Below are 20,577 nucleotides of genomic sequence, written 5' to 3' on the forward strand. Positions count from 1 at the left end.
CACCAGGAAGCCTTCCCCTGTGGATTGCTTTCCTGAGAGTGAAGCCCTCGGGCACGGGTCCACCTTGTGCCATGACACATAGAACTGTCGGGCACCCCCACAAGAACTGAGTGACCCCGTGGGCAGAGGCTGGCCCGCACTCACCCCCAAATCCTCAGTACTCCCTTGTCTGGGACATGGTCAGCCTCAGGCCGCCGGGGTGGTTGGAAGGTTCCACCCTGTCCCATTTGGCTTGAAATCTAAACCTAGTTCTGCTGTTCCCTGGCTGTGTGACCTCAGGCAGGTCACTTCACGTCTCTGGGACTCAGTGCCCTCATCTGTAAAATGGGAACAGTTGTCCCCAGTGAAGTTGGGAACAACCCAGCAGGTGACATCTGTGAAAGGTCCGCCATCCTTGAAGTGAGTGTGCTCTGCTTTCCTGTCTCACCTTCCATCTTCTTTCCAGTCAGCCTCGGACTTCCCGCGGGGGAGAAGCTGCCGGTTCCTGACTAGCAGTCACACCCCGCCAGCCCTGCCCTGCGGATAACAGCATCTCCCACTCAGGCTTTGGGCTTCGAAGCTCTCAGCCTAATGCAAACCAGATGCTGGCCTTGCCTTTCCTGGCAGTGAATTTTCCATGGCCTGCTCCCACCCCCTTCCTGTTTTTGCTCCTCACTGATACCCTGCGAAATTCTCCAGTACCCCCACCTTCCTCTGCAGGGCAACCTCTGGGCCCACCTGGAAACAATTAATGGAAAACAGGAAGTATGAAAAGGGGGGAGGGTCTCCCCATCACCCTGACATGGCAGGAGGGGAAGGCGCTCAGCCTGGCTGATGACAGAGTGTATGACAGCGTGTCCCCCACTGCCAAGCATCAGCCTGCCCCTCGGGGAGGAAACGGAGTTCGAGCTGCTCTGGGGACTGTATAGAAAAAAATTGCTCCTTTCTGGACATTCGGCAGAGCTGGGACTTTGTGGGGAGCTGTAAGGGCCTTGTTCTTGTCCTTGGCTGTGATTTAGAAAAATCAGAGCCAGAAGAGGCCCAAGTCCCTCCAGCTGCAGATGAAGAAACTGAGCCTTGGAGGCTCGTCCAGGGTCACCGGTGAGTCAGAGCCAAGAGGCAGCCAGGCCTGGGACTGCTTGCCAGTAAAAGTGGCTCCCCGAAGAAGTCACTTCCCGGGCTTACTATCTCAGCGGCATTCCCACTGCCCTTCCCCCCACCGCCACCGTGGAGCCCTGGGCCCAGTCAGTCACGAGGATGTTCACAAGGCCACCCTCAGCACCTGGCCAGGCAGACCTGGATCTTCCCCATCGGGGGCGGGCGCTGGGGAGGCCTGGGGCAAGGCCAGGAGTGTGCCTGTTGTGAGCTCTTCCTTTATCCTCAGCCCCATGAAGCAGCTCAGGGCATCCAGGCCTGGCCGTCAGTGGGAGGACTCCACCATTCCCATGAAAACAACATCACAAGGGCTCCCTGAGAGCTGGGCTCTGGCCACGCCTCCCTCCGCCAGCTGTGCAGAGTGTTTGGACAACTGGATGGAATGTTTTGCAGCTACAGTCCTCCCTGGATCCCTGAGCTCAGATTTCAGGAGGGGCGGGGCAAGGATGCTGGCTCTAGGGAGAGGGAAAGAGGCTCAAGAGGTCAAACATGAGTCTGGAGCCCACTCCCCGCCCCCTCTCCCCCCTCCCACTCCCTGCCCAGGCCTGAGCAAGACCACTGGCTGCCCAGCCCCAGTGTGGTGGGGAGCTCGAATCAGACTCTGGGCCCTGAGAGGACAGGGCAGAGGGTGGAGGCAGCCAAATGGTGTCAGAGATTTGGTGGGGCTGACCTGGTGACGTCAGGCCCTGGAGACAGTCAGGGCTTGGGGCTGGGCAGGGCCCAGGACAGCACTTCGAGAACATTAAGATTGCTAGCTAAGACTCCACCACAGAGATCGGTCCATCTACCACCATCTCTGTTTCACAGAGAGAACAGTTGGGGTCCAGAGGGAGTAGGAGATCACCCCAGGTGACCCAGCATGTGGGGTGTAGAGCTGGGCTAGAACCCAGGGCTCCAGATCCTAAGCTCGTTCTTCTCATCATTCAGATGCTCCCCCCCTCACCTCCAGCCCCAGAGACACACGCACCCCAGCCAGTGAATCATCATCCTTGCTCTTCCTCGGAAGACACAGACAAAAGAACCTACGTAAGTGGGGGGCTCCAGTTTCATAAAGAGAATGCACAGACAGTAAGCTCGCTGCCAGCCTCTGAGAGCACTAACCCACTTGTGGACAGGGGTGGAGGCCCCCAGTAGCCAGGATTTCTGCACCACCTCTGACTCTGGGGCCAGAACTCGCCCAGAGTCCCCAACACAGCTGCTCAGGCCTCGCAGAGCCCCTTGAATAAGGCTGAGTAGACACACAAGTTCTACACCCAACTATCTGGAAGATAGTTGGAGCCTCAGTTTACCCACCTTAAAACTGAGAGGATTGTCTTTGCCCTACTTGACTCGCCGCCATATTGTGCGTGCTGAAGGCAAGGAGTGGAAGCTTCCAGCGGACCCCTTTGGAGACTTTAAATATTTCCTAGCAATAAAACCATTGGAGCTCACTTGCGAAGAGAGGAGGGAGGGGACTCCTTTGAGCCCAGACGGGTATAGGAGGCGCATGAAGGTGCCTGGGGCCCTGGATTCCTTGAGGTGGAAACTGTTTGGCCACTCCCAGCTCCTGGGGAGGTAAAGTTCAGAAACCTAAGGGAATTTGAGAACCAGCTAAACCTTCAGAGGCAGATATGACTAGAGGGGGGTGGGTGTGCCCCCACCCCACAGCTGGTGACTCCCTTCCAAAATGGCGGGGTGAGATGGGGACTGTGCAAGGATCTTTCTCTTTTTTTTTTTAATTTATTTTTTTTAGTAAACTCTACACCCATCATGGGGCTCAAACTCACAACCTCAAACTCATGACCAAGAGTCGCATGCTTCTCTCACTGAGCCAGCCAGGCGCGCCTGTGCTAGGATCTTTCCATTTGATTGATTTAGTTCACCCTCAAACCACCCAGTGTGGTCCTTCATTGCTTTCTGTTCCCATTTTAATGATAAAAGAATGAAGACTAGGAAAAGTTGAAAGCATTTGGCAACAGGGAACAAGTGAAGGAATTAGGATTTTAATCTACATTGTCTGACTCCAAAAGCTCCTGTCATTATCCCTTCACCCATCACCCTCTCAAAGGGTGTGGGGAGGCTTTTTTGAGAAAGGAGGGCTTGAAGACTAAGCAGGATTTAAATATATAGAATGGAGGATGGGCATTCTATGCCAAGGGACATCAGGACCAAAGCCTTGGAGATGGGACAGAACGGGGCACATAGAAGCAAACTCTTCCCTTTGGCTGGAGCTTAAGCTGATTTGGGGGACACTAGAGAAAAGACTGGACAGGCAGCCTTGGGATGAGTCATAAGGAGCATTAGAGGCCAAGTTAAAGAGTTTGGACTTTATTCTGAAGGCTCCAAGGAGACAGTTAAACATTTTTGAGCAGGAGAGTGACGTGATCAGAGCCCTGCTATGGGAAGATTAAATTGACAGCAGTGTACATAGAAAATAGAAATGAACACTTATCAAATATCCAGAGAGGTAAAGGCTTTCTAAACTTAGATGCATTTGAAGAGACCTCAAAAGAAAAAATCAATAGATCTGTTTACATTAAAATTTAAAACTTCTCCATCTTCCTCCTTCCACCAAAAAATAACCAAAATTAAAAGGCAAATAGCCTAGGGAAAATATTCCCAGCAAATGGCAAAGTGTTGACATCTTTTATATATAAAGAACTCACAAAAATCAATAAGAAAAAAAAAACAACCAGGAGCCCAATAAACGTGTTCGTTCCTTCATTCGTTCATTTATTCAAGCAACCGTAATGAGCACCTGTGCCAGGTGCTGAGAAGATATTTGTGGACAAGACATAATTTATTTTTAAAAAATACATAGAAATCTGAGAATAAAAGGGAATTTCATTAAACTGATAAAGAGTATCCACCAAAACCCCACAGCAAATGTTATTCTTAATGGTGAAATGCTAGAAACATTATTTTAAAATCAGGAATGAGACAGGCATAGCTGCTATCATTGCCTCTATACTGTATTGGTGATTGTAGCCAGTGCAATAAGACTAGAAAAAGAAATTTAAGACATAGGGGCACCTGAATGGCTCAGTCGGTTAAGTATCTGCCTTTGGCTCAGGTCAAATTCTCAGGGTCATGGGATTGATTCCTACATTGGGCTCCCTGCTTCTCCCTCTCCCTCTGTCCCTCTGCCTGCGTGTGCTCTCCCTCTCTCTCAAATAAATAAATAAAATCTTAAAAAAAAAAAAAGAAATTTAAGACAAAGATTGGAAAGAAAAACCAGAACTGTTGTTTTTCACAAACGATTGTCTACACTGCAAATCCAAAGGATTTGGATATTTGCAATAGCTAAATTTTTATAATAAGAAGGCTTGGAGAAAAGGTTGGCTATAATATCAATATAAAAATTATTTGCAGTTCTGTATACTGGTAAAAATTAGCCAAATAGAATTTTTAAAAATACATTATTTATTATAGCAATAATGATAGGCATCTATAATAAATCTAACAAAATATGTGCAAGATTTATTATAGAGAAAGTTTTAATTTTGGATACAAATTTAAAAATTATAATCATTATAGTATTAATTGAATAATCTAATTTATTCTAATAATAAAAATATCAAAATGATGCAAATTATAAAATTAGATATTTCACAAAAATGTCAATTTTCTCCAATTTGATCTGGATTCAATGCAGTTGCAATCAAAATTCTAACAGGGATTTTCTTAAATATGACATGCTGATTTTAAAATTTATGTAGAAGGGGCACCTGGGTGGCACAGCGGTTAAGCATCTGCCTTCGGCTCAGGGCGTGATCCCGGCGTTATGGGATCGAGCCCCACATCAGGCTCCTCTGCTAGGAGCCTGCTTCTTCCTCTCCCACTCCCCCTGCTTGTGTTCCCTCTCTCACTGGCTGTCTCTATCTCTGTCAAATAAATAAATAAAATCTTTAAAAAATAAATAAATAAATAAATAAATAAATAAATAATTAAAAAATTTATGTAGAAGAGTAAAAATATCTAAGACATCCCTGAAGGAGAAGAATGAGGCAGTTGCTTACTCCCCAGCTATCAGGACTTATAAAACTGTAGTAATAAAAACAGTATGATATTAGCTAAAGAATGAACATATATAGACTGATAAAACCAAATAAGGAAACCAGAAAAAGACCCACACGTATCTGGATCTCTGATGTTCAGATACAGTCTTGCTGATCGGTGGGGAAAGGAAGGGACCAATTGATATATTGCGTAGGAACAACTGATCAAGCCTATGTGGATAAAGTAATTGGAAACCTATCTCACACTATGCAGAAAAAGTAATCCCAGATAGATTACCAATTTAAATATGGAAGGCAGGGGCGCCTGGGTGGCGCAGTTGTTAGGTGTCTGCCTTCAGCTCAGGGCGTGATCCCAGCGTTCTGGGATCGAGCCCCACATCAGGCTTCTCCGCTAGGAGCCTGCTTCTTCCTCTCCCACTCCCCCTGCTTGTGTTCCCTCTCTCGCTGGCTGTCTCCCTCTGTCAAATAAATAAATAAAATCTTTAAAAAAAAATAAAATAAATATGGAAGGCAAAACTCTTAGAATAAATTGTAGAATATCACTTTTACTTCAGAGAAAGGAAGGATTTTTAAGTAATCTCTACACCCGACGTGGGGCTCAAACCCATAACCCCAAGATCAAGAGTCACATGCTCCACTGACTGAGCCACTGACTGAGCCAGAAAGGAAGGATTAAAAAAAAAAAGACATAAAAAGTGCTAACCTTCAAAGAAAAGACTGATAAATCCAACTACATTAAAATTGAGAACTTCTTTTCATCAACTGACACCATAAAACTAAGTCAAAAGATGTGTCATAACCAACAAAGTTTTAGTATCTATAATATAAAAGGAACTCCTAGAAGTCAATAAAATTATCTTAAAAATTTAGAAAAATGGGCAAAAGACATGAACATGCATTTCACAGAAGAAACATTACAAATGGCCAATAAGAGTTTGAAAAGATGATCAAACCTAATCACATCGGTTGTCAGGGAAATTCAAGTAAAATCACGAGACACCATCTTACATTTGCTAGGATTGGCGAAAGTTAAAACATCTGATAACACCAAGCGATGAACAAAACGTGTATCCACAGAACTACAGCGTTGGTAGAAGTGTAAATCGGTAACCCTTTGGCAAACAATTTGGCATTACCTTGTGGAATCGAACATTTGCATATGCTATGACCAAGCAGTTCCCCTCCCAGGTCTCTGTGCTACAGCAAGTCTAGCACTTTTGCCCCAGGAAACCCGTACAAGACTGTTCTTAACAGCAATCCAAACGTCTAACAAGCAGGGACTGGATAAATGCATTTTGTTGTTGTGTTAGTTTCCTATAGAAATGGTATCAAATTACCATAAACAAGGAGGCTTAAAACAACAGAAATGTATTTTCCCACCATTCTGGAGACCAGAAGTCCAAAATGAAGACCTAAATGAAGAGGTCGGTTGGTCCATGCTCCCTCTGGGGGCTCTAATGCAGAAGTCGTTCCTTGCCTCTTCTGTGTCTGGTGGTAGCTGGCATTCCTTGGCTTGTAGCCACACCACTTCTCCATTATCTTCACACTGCCTTCTCCTCTTTTGTTTGTGACAAATCCCCCTCTAGTTCCCCCTTATAAGGACACTTGTGATTGCATGTAGAGCCCACCCTGAAAATCCAGGATAATCGCCGCATGTCAAGATGCTTAACTTAACCAGATTTGCAAGACCCTGTTTTTATATAAGGCAGGATTTACAGGTATTATATAAGATCAGGGATTAGAAGTTGATATCTTGGAGGGGGAAATGGCCTTTTATTTTTTTTTTTCAGTTTTCTACCGTCTGCTATCAGTCTGTCACACACAAAATACACTGATTCCATCCCGACATCTTTAAAAGTCTTAACCCATTGTAATATCAACTCAAGCCCCAAACCTCATCTAAATATAATCAGCACCAACCCCCTAATCTCACCATCTAAACACGGCTTGGTAACATCTCTATATTGTATTGGTTGATCCATTCTGGGGAAAAAAATTCCTCTCCGTCTCTGGAACTGTGAAACTACTAACAAGTTACCTGTTCTCCAAATACAATGGAGGGATAGGCATAGCGTAACAGTTATAGACATCCCACTGCAAAAGGGAGAAAATGGAAGAGAGAAAGGGGTTGCTGGTCCCAAGTAATTTCAAAATCCAGCAGGACAAATTCCTCTACTTTTCAAGGTCTGGGACTAACCCTTTGTCACCCACAGTTTCAGCCTCCGCATCTGTGGTTCTGACTTCAGGTCCAAGGCTCTGCCCTCTGGGCCTGAGGCTATTGCCTTCTGTCATGCTTCCTTTTTCTTAACAGTAGGCACCTGTTTGAAGTTGAGTGTTTTATAAGCCTATTTCCTGCCTCTAGAATGGTGGGAGTCCAACAGCCTTCCTTTATTCCATTTTGTCTCTGTCCCTTTCCCTTCAAGATGGCAGTGTTTCTGCTGGTGTATGTAATTCTGGAAAATCTTGTGGGTCTCCTGTGTATGTCACAGATTCACGTCATTAAACAAGAGGGTCCTCCACAGATCTTTCCTGGATGGTGCTATCTCTATTGCTGGCTTCTGCTGAGATGGTTGAGTGGATCCATGAGTCACACACCTAATATTCTCAATACTAGCAAAAGGCTGTCCAACCACACCCATGGCCTTCTCTCCAGAGCACATTTTTCTAACAGTAAATCTCCTAATTTTAGCATATTTCACAATCTGGATAGGCTGCAATTTTCCCCCATCATCATGTGTTGGTTCCTTTTGGTGTAATAGTTCTTTCCCAGTGTATCTTTTTCCTCTCCCGTTTTACAATGATCAGCAAGAAGAAACCAGGCCACATCTTTAACATTCTGCTAGGAAATGACCTCAGCTAAAATCCAAGTTCATCACATAACAAGTGCTTCTATTGTGCTTCTCAAAATTCTTCCAGCATCTACCCATTACCCAATTCCAAAACCATGTGTAGAATTTGTGTTAGTTTGCTCTGGTAACGGTAACAAAGCACCACGACCTAGAAGGCTTTGAGCTGCAGAAACTTATCTCACACCATTCTGGATGTCAAAAGTCCAAACTTACTATTCCTGTGACCAAATCAAGATGTCGGTAGGTCCAGAGCGCCTGGGTGGCTCAGTCGGTTAAGTGTCTGCCTTCTCAGGTCATGCTCTCAGGGTCCTGGGATCGAGCCCCACATTATCGGGCTCCCTGCTCAGTGGGGAGTCTGCTTCTCCCTCTCCTTCTGCCCCTCCCCCCTGCTCATGCTCTCTCTCTTTCTCAAATAAATAAAATGTTAAGGAAAAAAAAAGTTGTTCATAGGTCCAAGTTCCCTCTGGAGGCTCTAGGGGAGACTATTCCTTGCTTCTCCCAGCTTCGGGCAGCTCCTGGCATTCCTTAGCTTCACTCCAATTTCTGTTTCCATTGTCACATTGCCTTTTCCTCTCCTGTCCGTGTGAAATCTCCTTCTTCCTCCCTCTTATATGGAGGCCTGTGATTGAACTTGGGGCCCATCCTGATCATCCAGGATAATATCCACACACTCTGAGATCCTTAACTTAATACAGCTGCAAGCATCCTGTTTTCACATAAGGTAACATCTACAGGTTTCCACGATTAGGATCTGATGCCATTGGGGGGGCCACTTTTCATCCTATAATAGTTATGTCCTTATGATGGAACATTAAACAACAGTAACAATGAATGAATATTTATATGTCACTTATTTCTCTCCCTACTCCAATGTAAGTTCCATGAGAGTGGGGCCTTGTTTCACTCATTACTGTATACTCAGTCCCTGGAAGAGTAACCCCCAGGTAATAAATATTTGCTGAATGAACTACTAAAATGGATATTTATATGAACAATAATATAGGTAAATAGAACATTTTATGGTATAACATCAAGTGTAAAAACAGTACATACATTTTTTAATTTCAAATCTTTGTGGGGGCACCAGGGTGCCTCAGTCAGTTAAGCATCTAACTCTTTTTTTTTTTTTAAGATTTATTTATTTGACAGAGAAAGACAGTGAGAGAGGCAACACAAGCAAGGGGAGTGGGAGAGGGAGAAGCAGGCTTCCCACCGAGCAAGGAGCCCCATGCGGGGCTCGGTCCCAGGACCCTGGGATCATGACCTGAGCCGAAGGCAGATGCTTAATGGCTGAGCCACCCAGGCGCCCCAGCATCTAACTCTTGATCTCAGTTCAGGTCTTGATCTCAGGGTTATGGGTTCATGCCCCACATTGGGCTCCATGGTGGGTGTTTTTTTTTAATAAATAAATTATTTTTTAATAAATAAATTTATCAAATAATTATTTGATAAATTATTTGATAATTAATTATAATTATTTGATAAATTTTTTAAATAAATAAATTATTTTTTAATAAATAAATTTATCAAATAATTATTTGATAAATTATTTGATAATTAATTATAATTATTTGATAAATTATTTGATAATTAAAAATTCTATGCTAAAAAAAAAACTGGGGACATCAGTGAAAATGGAGCAGGGAACTCCAAGAATCCATCTCATCACAAAAGCAGCTAATAAACTGGCAAAACTGTCAGAATCAGCTATATCAGAACTCTGGAAACAACTCAAAGTTGACATCAACCAGGTGAACACTTAATCAAGAAATAAACCACTGAATCTCAGTAAGAAAACTTCATGATAATTTCACTTATCTTGGCCATTCCCCACCATCCAGCTCTGTGGAAGCCTTAAAGACAACGTTCTTGGTCTAAGTTCCTAGTATTGGAAGGAGCAGAACAGACCTGCTACTGAAAGCATTGTGGTTGTTTGTTTTGAACTGTCTGGTGGCTCTCTGAATGTCTGGCTCAAAGGGCTTGCTTTTATTTTGCCTAATTCAGAACTCTCCCAAGGCTGAGGTGGTTACCTGGGGGGCATTTGTTGAAAATATATAAAGGCAATTACATTAGCTGCTGCCATCTGGAACAAGGGATCACATTTAGAGAAAACAACAAATGAATAAAGAAGCTTAGGAAGAAAAGCTGGGGGATGAAACAGTTTAGGATATAAGGACTTTGAAATGTTCCTACATATTCCTGGGAATAGAGGTCCACATGCATGCCCAGGGCTGGATACATGCTCAGAAAAGATCTGAGAAGGCTCTAAGATTTTACCTTTAGCTGATGACCAGGCTCTTGCAAACAGGAAATGAGGGCTAAAGTTGAGTTGTAAATTACTTCATTGAGTGTTAAAAGAATTTCCCAACACACATACAGAGCTCATCTGCAAAGACTGGGAGGTTTTTGTTTTTGCTGTTCTAGGCATTCAAGGAAATCTCTGTCAAATGACTATATGACCACCAACCTAATGAAACAGAGACTTCAGTAGCCATGGACTACAAAAAATAGACTTTACAGAATTAGTTCCAGAAAGTCACTAAACTAACGAACAATTTTTACTACAAGCAGCAACAAGTCCAAGCATGGTAGGAAATCCTATTTCCAGAGTTGTATTATAATACTCAGAATGTCCAGTTTAGAAAAAAAAAAAGTTATGAAGTATGCAGAGGGAGCATGGCCTATATATGGGGAAAAAATTGTCCTTGAGGAAGCACAGATATTAGATATAGTAGACAAAGACTTTACTTATTTATTTTTAAAGAAGATTTTATTTATTTATTTGTCAGAGAGAGAGTGAGCACAAGCAGGGGGAGTGGCAGGCAGAGGGACTCCCCACTGAGCAAGGAGCCCAAAGCAAGACTCGATCCCAGGACCCTGGGATCATGACCTGAGCTGAAGGCAGATGCTTAACCAACTGAGCCACCCGGGTGTCCCATGACAAAGCCTTTAAATCAATTATTTAAGATATACTCAAAGACCTAAAGGAAACCATGTGCAAAGTACTAAAGGAAAACATGATAATCATATCTCACCAGACAGAAACTATCAGTTAGGAGACAGAAGCTATAACACAGAAACAGATAGAAATTCTGATTTGAAGAGAATTAACTGAAATGAAAATTTCACCGGAGGAGTTCAACGGCAGATTTGAGCAGGCAGAAGAAAGAATCAGCATCCTAAAGATAAGTCAATTGAGATTACCCAGTCTGTGGAGCAGAGAGAAAAAAAGAATGAAGGAAAATAAACAGAACCTAAGAGATTTATAAGACACCATCATGCATATTAACATGTATAGTGGAAGTCCCAGAAGGAGAGGTGGGAGAGAAACAAGAAAGAATATTTGAAGATATAATGGCTGAAAACTTCTAAATTTGATGCAAGACATAATCTACACTTCCAGAAAGATTAATTAACTTCAAGTAAGATAAACTCAGAGATCCATACCAAGACATAATCAAACTGCAGAGGGCCAAAAACAAAAAGAGAATCCTGGAAGCAGGAAGAGAAAAGTGACTAATCGTGTATAAGAGAAACTCAATAAGATTAAAAGCTGATTTTTCATCAGAAACCTTGGAGGCCAGAAGGCAGTGGGAGAATGTATTGAAAGTTCTGAAAGGAAAAAAAAAAAAGGCAACCAGGAATTTTATATCTGGCAAAATTATCCTTCAGGAATTAAGGAGAAATCAAGACATTTTCAGATTAGCAAAAACTGAGAGAGTTTGTCACTAGTAGACCTTCCTTACAAGAATTGTTGAAGAGTGCTTCAGGCTGATATGAAAGGACATGAGAAGGTAACTCAAATCCGCATGAAGAAATGAACACTGATAACACAGATATAGGTAAATTTTAAAGTCAGCAATGATGTATTTTTAGAACATAATTCTTCTTTTTTTAATAGATTTAAAGGACAGCTACAATAATTATACATCTATACTGATGGAAACCTGATGTATAAAGATGTGATTTGTGATGCTAACAACATAAAGGGCAGGGAATGAAGCTGTAGAAGAACAAAGGTTTTGTATACTATTGACTAAACCGGTATTAAGTTGAACTAGATTATCCTAAATTAAGATGTTAATTGTAATCCCCAGGAAAACAACGAAGAAAATAAAATATCTAGTAATAGAAACAAGAAGGGAATCAAAATGGGACATTAGAAAACACCTAACACAAAAGGAGGAATTGAGAACCATAATAACAACAAAAGATACAAGACATAGCAAACTAATACAGTGGCAGAAGTAAGTTCCTTTCGTAATTGCAACTAAATACAAATAGATTAAATTCTCTAATTAAAAGACAGAGATGGACAGAATGGATTAGAAAGGATACATAATGCAACGATATGCTGTCTACATGAGTCTTTCTTTGGCTCAAAAACTCAAATAGGTTAAAAGTAAAAGGATGAAGAGATAATCCATGCCAAAAATCAACAAAAAAGAGAGATCAAGTGGCCATACTGTTATTTAAAAAATAGACTTTAAGGCAAAAATTATTTAAAAAGACAAAGAGAGACATTATATAATGATAAAAGGCTCAGTTCATCAAGAAGATATAACAATAATAAACATATATTGAAGGGAGAAATGAACAGTCCAACAATAATAAGGACTTCAATATTTCACTTTCAATAATGGATAGAATGACAACACACGAGATAAACAAAGAAATAGAAGCACTGAATGACTCTATAAACCAGCTAGACCTAACTCCACTCAACAACAGCAGAATACACATTCTTCTCAAGTAAGCATGGAATATTCCTCAGGATAGACCATGTCTATACCACAAAACAAGTCTCAATACATGTAAAAATACTGAATGCATATGAAGTATCTTCTCTGACCACAATGACATGAAACTAGAAATTAATAAAAGAAGGAAAACTGAAAATTCTGCAAATAGCATGAAAACTGAACAGCACACTCGTAAGTGCTCAATGGATTAAAAAGGGAAATTAGATGAGATGAATGAAAACAGAAACTCAGCATAACAAAACTTAACAGAATGCAATAAAAGCAGTTACCAGAGGGAAGTTTATAGCTGTAAACACCTACATTAAACAGGAAAAGGATCTCAACTCAATACTTAAACTCCCAACTTTTTTTTAATGGGCCCAAAGAAGATTTTTGAGTCATGTAACTGAATGCCCAGAAGCAGGATTGCTGCAGACATGGACTGTTTCAGGGGCTCAAGCATAGTCCTCAAGATCCAGTGTCTCTCTTGTCCTCTTCCTGGTTTGACTGGCTTCTCAGACTGGTGCTCCCTTTTGGTAGCAAGATGGTTATAGTCTCCAACCTCATACTGTCACTCAAGACCAGCCCTAAACTTCAACTTAAGGAGCTTACAAAAAGAAACACAAACTAAACTGAAAGTGAGCAGAAGGAAGGAAATAATAAAGATTAGAGCGGAAATAAATGAAATACAGAAGTGAAAAACAACAAAGAGAATCAATGAAAACAAAAGTCGCTTCTTAAAAAAAAGAGTAACAGGGGCGCCTGGGTGGCACAGCGGTTGAGCGTCTGCCTTCGGCTCAGGGCGTGATCCCGGCGTTGTGGGATCGAGCCCCACATCAGGCTCCTCTGCTATGAGCCTGCTTCTTCCTCTCCCACTCCCCCTGCTTGTGTTCCCTCTCTCGCTGGCTGTCTCTTTGTCTGTCGAATAAATAAATAAAATCTTTAAAAAATAAATAAATAAATAAATAAATAAATAAATAAATAAATAAATAAATAAAAATAAAAAAAGAGTAACAAAATTGATGAATTTTTAGTTAGAATGACAAAAAGGTGAGAAGGAGATAAAAGACTCAAATTACTAAAATCGGGATGAAAGTAAGGACATTACTATCTTCTAGATACAAAAAGGATTATAAGAGAATATGATGAATAATTGTAGATCAACAAACCAGATAACCTAGATGAAAAGAAAATTTCCTAGAAACACACGAACTACCCAGACTGACTCAAGAAGAAACAGAAATCTGCATAGACCCATAACAAGAAATTAAATAAGTAAAAAATTTCCAATAAAGAAGACTAGGACCAGATTGCTTCACTGGTAAATTCTCTCAAACATTTAAAGAAGAATTAATACCAATCTTTCTCAAACTTTTCCAAAAAATAGAGTGTGCTTCCTAACTCATTCCGCGATGCCAGGATTACCTTGATATTAAAGCCAGACAAAGACGTCATAAGGAAAGAAATCTATAGACCAATATTCCTTAGGAATATAGATGCAAAAATGCTCAGCAGATTATTGAGAAATTTGAATCCAGCAACATATTAAAATGATCATACTGCATGGGCAACTGGGATTTATCCCAAGAATGCAAAGATGGTTCAACACATGAAAATTAACCAATGTAATATACAATATTAATGGAATGGAGGAAAATAACCACATGACCATCTCAACTGATGCAGAAAAATAATTTTATAAAACCCAACACCCTTATGAACCTTGAAAATATTACGCTAAGTGTCATAAACCAGCCACAAAAAGACAAATCCTGTATGATTCCACTTACATGAGATACTTAAGAGTAGCCAAAATCATACAGACAAAAAAGTAGAATGGTGGTTACCAGGGACTGGAAGAGGTGGGGGTGGGAGTTATTGTTTGATGTATATAGAGCTTCCGTTTTACAAGACAAAAGTGTTATGGGGATAGAAGGTGGTGATGGCCGTATAACATCATGAATATATATGATACCACTGAATTGTACACTTAGAAATGGTTAAAATGGTAAACTTTGTGTTATGTATATTGTACCACAATAAAAAAAGGTGGGGAAAAACCCACCTAACACCCTTGCATGATAAAAACACTCATAAAAGTAGGACTAGAAGGGAACTTCCTTAGCTTGATAAAGGAGATCTGTTGACAATCCACAGTTGGGACACCTGAGTGGCTCAGTCAGTTAAGCATCCGCTTTCGGTTCAGGTCATAATTCTGAGATCCTGAGATCAAGCCCCATGTCAGGCCCCTGCTCAGTAGGGAGCCTGCTTCTCTCTCTCCTTCTGCCCCTCTCCCCGCTCGTGCTCTCTCAGTCAGTCACTCTCTCTCAAATAAAAATAAATAAAATCTCCAAAAAAAGAAAAAGAAAATCCACAGTTAATATCATACTCAGTGGTGAAAGACTGAAAGCTGGACACTCAGTCAGTTAAGTTCTGCCATCGGCTCAGGTCATGATCTCAGGGTCCTGAGATCAAGCCCCACGTTGGACTTCCTGCTGAGCAGGGAGCCTGCTTCCCCCTCTCCCTCTGCCGTCCCCCCTGCTTGTGCTCTCTCTCCTCTCTCTCAAATAAATAAATAAAATATTTTAATAAAAGAGAAAGAAATACTGAAAGCTTTCCTCCTAAGATCAGAAACAATATAAGGATATCTGGTCTAGCCACTTCTATTCAACACTTTACTGGAAGTTTTAACCATGGCAAGAAAGTAAATAAAAAGCGTCCAAATTGGAAGGGAAGTAGTAAAACTATATTTGTAGACGGTGTAATCGAATATAGGAAATCCTAAAGAACCCACACAAAACCATCACAGCTAATAATGAATTCAGCAAAGGTGCAGAATATAAGATCAGTATGCAAAAATCAGTTATATTTCTATACACTAGCAATGAATTATCTGAAAATGAAATTTAGAAAAACAGTTTCATTTACATTACCAAAAGTAACAAAATGTTTAGGAATAAATCTAACAAAGAGGTATAAGTCTTGTACACTGCATACTACAAAACATTGTTAAAAGAAATTTCAGCAGACCTAAGTAAATGAAAAGACATCCTATGTTCATGGATTGTAAGGAAACAATATTGTAAAGAAAGCAAAGTGATCTACAGATTCGATGCAATCTCCACCAAAATTCCAACTGTCTTTTTTGCAGAAATGAGCAAGTTGATCCTCAAATTCATATGGAATTGTAAGGGACCATACGTAGCCAAAACAATCTTGAAAGAGAACAAAATTGGAGAACACTTCCCGATTTCAAAACTTGTAAAAAGTGACACAACCAAAACACTGTGGTACTGACATAAGGCTAGACATATAAATTAATGGGATAAAATTGAGAGTCCAGAAATAAACCCATACATCTATTGTCAGTTGATTATCAACAATAGCACCAAGACCATTCAATGGGGAAAGAATAATCTTTTCAAATAATAGTGCTTGGAAAAGTAGGTATCGGCATGCAAAAAAATGAAGTTGGACCTTTACCTCACACCACATACAAAAATTAACTCAAACTAGGTCAAAGACCTACATGTAAGACCTGGAGCTATAAAACTGTAGAAAACTTAACAGTAAATCTTTATGACCTTGGATTTGGTAATGATTTCTTAGACATGACGCCAAAGAACAAACAACAAAAGAAAAAATAAACTGAACTTCATCAAAATAAAAAACAAAAAACTTCTGTGCATCAAAGGACATTCTCAAGAAGGTGAAAGATGACCAAAGAATGAGGAAAAATATTTGTAAATCATATATTTCTTATAAATCTAGCATCCACAGTATATAAAGAACTCTTAAAATTCCACGATAAGAATATATGGGCAAAGGATAATGGGCAAAGGACTTGGATAGACATATCTCCAATGAAGACCTGAAAATAAACAACAGGCACATGAGAGGCCCAACATCATTTGTCATTAGGGAAATGCGAATCAGAACCACAATGAGATACCACTGCACACCCACTAGGCTGGCTTTTTGCCGGGTGGGGGTATAACAAGTGTTGGCGAGGAGATGGAGAAACTGGAACCCCTCATGCAGTGCTGGTGGGACTATGAAATTGTACCGCCACTGTGCAAAACGGTTAGGTAGTTCCTTGAAAAGTTAACCATAGAATGACCCTATGACCCAGCAACTCCACTCCTAGGTATATACTCGAGAACTGAAGACACATTTAGAGATAACCTTGCCAACATATATACGTAGTAGTAAAAAAAAAAAAAAAATGGAAACAATGCAGATGTCCGTAGCTGAGGAATGAATAACAAACTGGGATCTATCCATACAATGGAATATCATTCCACCCAGAAAGGAAGGAAGCAGCCCTGCTACGTGGATGAGCCTTGAAAACACGATGATGCCAAGTGCAAGAAGCCAGACATAAAAGGACAAGGATCACACGATTCCATTTATACGAAGTGTCAAGAAAGGGCAACTCCACAGACATAGAAGAAGCAGATTGACGGTGACCAGGGCTGGGAGAAAGGGGTGAATGAGGAGCAACTGCATGATGGGTCCTGAGTTTCCATTCGGGTGACAAGAATGCTCTGGAAGGAGTGGTGATAGTTGAATGAAGTAAGAGTCACTGAATTGTACACTCAAAATGGTTAAAATGATGAATTTTATGGTATATGACTTTTTCCTCAATATTAAAAAAAAAAAGGAAGGAATTAAGTCAAAATGATCACCAATCACCCAGCTGGTGGGTTAGGGGGATTGTGGACAGGGTCTGTGCCTCACCTGGCTGGCCGCAGTGGGGCGGAGTCCATGGGGACAGGGCAGCTCGGAGATCCCCGTGTTCTCCCCAAGGCTGTGGTGAATCCTCTCGCCTGTTGTCTCGGCTTGGGCTGGCTCTGGCCTAGTCCATGCTATTCCATTGTCATTGGCAGGACTGGGCTTGGTGAAGCTGGACCCAGTGCGTCCCAGCCTCTCCCAGTCCCTGTGGTCTTTCTGCAGGAGCCAGAGCTTATGGGTTTATCTCTTGGGATGTTGAGTCTAGCCAGCCTTTTAGGGGTCAGGGCTGCAGGCTCCAGGGTAGAGGTGCTGTTATCTGTGTTGCTTCCAGGTCCCAGGCTGGCAGTATCCTCCCCCGCCCCTGACCAGATATGCCAAGCCCCCTCCTTTTCCCTCTTGGCTTCTGCCCTGTTTTTTCTGTGATTGGCCCAAGAGGGGGTGTGGGCTGGCAGGCTCCCTACACAGAGCCTGGAGGCAGCATCCGGGGCTGGTTGACCTACCCGAGGGCCCCCTGTCTACTGCCCCCAGCCGAGCTGGGTCCGCTTCTTCCTGCCCAGCTGAGGGAGGGCCTGGAAGGACACCGTAGCAGGCCCTCTGTGATGCTCCTGTCCCCATGGTGATCCCAGATGAGAAGGCTGTAGCATTCCGTCCCTGGAACTTCCACCCCTCTTTCCAGCTCTGTTTTGCCTGTCTCTAGAGATGGCTCTTTGCTGGTGGCCTCAAGAGCACGGGCTCTGCAGCAGTCAGCGTGTCTTCTGTGCACCCCCTATCTCTTGGACCTCTCTTTAACCCCAATAGAAACCACTACCCTAACAGTAAGCCTCCACCCCTCAGAAACTGACCGCCACCGGAGACGTGATGGTGAGTCGTGGAAAAGCCACAGCATTCAAAATGAGAAGACCCAGATTTCAGTCCCAGCCTGGCCTTCTAGAGCTGTGTGACCTTGGACAAGAGAGGCCTCAAGCTTCAGCATCCTCCTCTGTAAAAGGTAGATGATGAAACCCTACTGAACTGTGGCTCAGGAATGCCTCTGTGACTTTGCGTGGGCTTTCCCTTCTATGTAATACCCTTCCATCCTTCTCAGCTCAGGCAAACTCCTACCCATGCCTCAAGACCCAGCTCAAATGCTCCCTTCTCTGTAAATGTTTCTCTCTGAGCTCTGTGGGCTTGACACAGATATTAGGCTTTGCCATTTTGTGTTAAAGTTCTTTAAGTGTTTCCTTCATTGTTATCTGACTAGGAATTTTTGGAAGCAGGAATCAGATTAGGCTTATTTCTGGCATCAGAAATGGTTTGTTGGATGACTGCTTTGTGGAACGGAAAGCAGAAGAGGCTGACCCTGACTGGGTCGGACCCCATCCTTGCAGGGGTCAATCCTGGGGCCCTTTGTCCAAGCATGGCGTGGGTCAGTTTGTATGCCTGAGATGCGCCTGGATGGCTGGGGACATTTTCACAGCCGAGACCCAGCGGAAGAGACCCTGGCTCATGTCTGGGGTCTACCTGTCTTAGCACTGGGGTGCGGCTTCTTATGGGGTGTGTCTGCGGATATCCTGGGGCATCTGGGAGGGCAAGGGGGCTGGTACAGCACTGTCAGCGGGGTCCTGGTGAGACTTGGGGTATTGACAAGAAACCTGCGGTTCAAGGAGAAGAGAGGGAGGACTTCAGTTGCCACTGTGTCTTCCAGCTCCTTCTCATGGCTCTACAGCTGCTGGTCGGGGTCAAGGAGATGAGGAGACATCATCCAGTGTCAGCTCCAGGGTCCCTACAGATTGGGACCAGCTAACAGGGCTTCCAGGGCCAGAGCCAGCTAGTCAAGGGCGCCCTCCAGTGGTCACCATGGGGAAGGCAGGAACCTGATGACAGAAAGAGGTGTTGATATGGAGTGAGCTTCCCCGTGCCAAGCGTGGTGCCAGGCACATGTTTCAATTTTAATTAAAAATATATCGATCATCTGCTAAGCGAAAAGCTCTCTCTTGAGTGTTGATTTTTTTTTGGTGGGAGGAAAAGGGAATACAAGGTAGGGAATTATCCATTACATCAGTGATTCTCCACCCACGCTGTCTTTTGGACTTGCCTGGGGAACTTGAGAAGACATCCACGTCTGGGATCCGCCAGCCCAACCGAATCTGGAGGGGTGGGGCAAAGGCGCCAGGGGCAGGCGGCCAGGCATGAGAACCACTGGTTTGGAGAGTTGACTAAATTGTTACCCATCATCCTCATTGCTGAGGTAGGTGTTATTGTCCCATTTTCCGGATGAGGAGACCAAGGCTCAAGTTAAGGACAGCGATGGGAAAGATGTTTCCCACAGCACAGGCAGCAGGGGTATAGCAAATACTCCTAAAAGGCTGTTCCTGATCTCTGAAGAGACTCCCTCATAACTGCAATGGCATTATTTTAAGCTGTGATTAGAAAAGTGTCCAAGGTTGTGAAATAATCCTTTCCCCCAGGCAGAGAATTACAAAGGCAGAGGTGGTGTGCACAAAAGTCCCCTGCAGGTGCGCCTGGGTGGCTGTCAGTTAGGTGTCTGCCTTTGGCTGGGGTCATGATCCCAGGGTCCTGGGATGGAGCCCAGCATCCAGCTCCCTGCTCAGCTGGGGGCCTGCTTCTTCTCCCTCTGCCTGCCGCTCCCCCAGCTTGTGCTCTCTCTGTGTCAAATAAATAGCTGAAAAATCTTACCCCCCCCCAAAAAAAGTCACCTGCAATCTCAGCACTGTTAACACTTAGGAGTAGGTCAGGGAGAGGGGGAAAGAGGGGAGGGAGGAGTTGGAGAGAGGAGGAAGGGGGAAGGGAGGGAAGGAGTGGATTTATTTTAAGGCTCTGGGTCATATCGTAAATCAGGACTTCAGAAAGTCCGATCTGAAGACCACTGGCATCATAATCCCCGCGGTGCTCATTAGAAATGCAGCCCCCCCCCCCGGCCCCCTCACCTCCCACCTGGTCGAAGCAGAATCAGACCCTGGAAAAAGATCCCGAGAAGCCGCCCATTTCATATACATTACAGACCATTCTCATGGCCACTCAGTGAAGACCAACAGCCACTGCGGCTTCAAGCTTTCACAAGAGGAGCCTGGCCTGGACACCCATCACTTCCAGTGGCTTAGGAGGGCTCTCGGGGATAGC

Source organism: Ursus arctos, unplaced genomic scaffold, assembly GCF_023065955.2.
Source record: "Ursus arctos isolate Adak ecotype North America unplaced genomic scaffold, UrsArc2.0 scaffold_23, whole genome shotgun sequence".
NCBI classification, from domain to species: domain Eukaryota; kingdom Metazoa; phylum Chordata; class Mammalia; order Carnivora; family Ursidae; genus Ursus; species Ursus arctos.